Source organism: Bufo bufo, chromosome 2 (genome assembly GCF_905171765.1).
Source record: "Bufo bufo chromosome 2, aBufBuf1.1, whole genome shotgun sequence".
NCBI classification, from domain to species: domain Eukaryota; kingdom Metazoa; phylum Chordata; class Amphibia; order Anura; family Bufonidae; genus Bufo; species Bufo bufo.
In genome coordinates this window covers 790,158,741-790,160,125 of record NC_053390.1, presented here as the reverse complement: position 1 = coordinate 790,160,125, position 1,385 = coordinate 790,158,741, and positions in this window count along the sequence as shown.

Sequence of the window (1,385 nt, the reverse complement as noted above, 5' to 3'; positions counted from 1 at the left end):
AGATCATTAAGCAATGCGCCACACAGACCTGTCATTTACCAGTAGGAGGAGCTTCCGGCTGGTCACAGACAGCGCAGCAGGTAAGTATGATGCAGTAGCGTCCTGGTTGCCATGGTTACCGATCGGAGCCCCAGCGATTAAACTGGGACTCCGATCGGAACTGTCCGCTGCCACCAATGATCGGTGCCACTAATGAAAATAATACAATAGAGGGAGGGGGGGCCGGGGGGGGGGGGGGCTGCACACTGTGCCACCAATGAAAATAATACAATAGAGGGAGGGGGGGCCGCACACTGTGCCACCAATGAAAATAATACAATAGAGGGAGGGGGGGCCGCACACTGGCCACCAATGAAATGAATACAATAGAGGGAGGGAGGGGGGCCGAGGGGGGTCTGCCCCCTGCTGCCTGGCAGCCCCTGATCTCTTACAGGGGACTATGATACGCACAATTAACCCCCCTCAGGTCCGGCACCTGAGGGGTTAATTGTGCGGATCACAGCCTCCTGTAAGAGATTGGGTGCTGCCAGGCAGCAGGGGGCAGTCATGTACACAGTTCTTAGTATATTTTAACTTGAAGCGTCCCCATCACCATGGGAACGCCTCTGTGTTAGAATATACTGTCAGATCTGAGTTTCACCATCTAACTCATATCCGACAGTATATTCTAACATAGAGGCGTTCCCATGGTGATCGGGACGCTTCAAGTTAAAATATACCATCGGATTGGAGAAAACTCAGATCTGATGGTATAATAGGGACTCCAGACTTTACATTGAAAGTCAATGGGGGACGGATCAGTTTGAAATTGCACCATATTGTGTCAACGTCAAACGGATCCGTCCCCATTGACTTGCATTGTAATTCAGGACGGATCCGTTTGGCTCCGCACGGCCATGCAGACACCAAAACGACTTTTTTTTCATGTCCGTGGATCCTCCAAAAATCAAGGAAGACCCATGGATGAAAAAACGGTGATGGATCACGGACCAACGGAACCCCGTTTTGCGGACCGTGAAAAAATACTGTCGTGTGCATGAGGCCTTTGGAACATGCTGCGATTTTCACGCAACGCACAAGTGATGCATGAAAAACAACGCTCACGTACACAGACCCATCAAAATGAATGGGTCCGGATTCAGTGTGGGCGCATTGCGCCCGCGCGGAAAACTTGCTCGTGTTAAAGGGGCCTAAAGGAAAACTGGCTTGGTTGCTTATAGCAACCAATCAGATTCCACCTTTCATTTGCCTAATGAGCTCTGAAAAATGAAAGGTGGAATCTGATTGGTTGCTATGGACAACTATGCCAGTTCTACTTTACCCCAGTTTGATAAATGGCCCAAATTGTGTCCAGAAGTCACCCAATTTAGTGTCTCAAGAGGTGC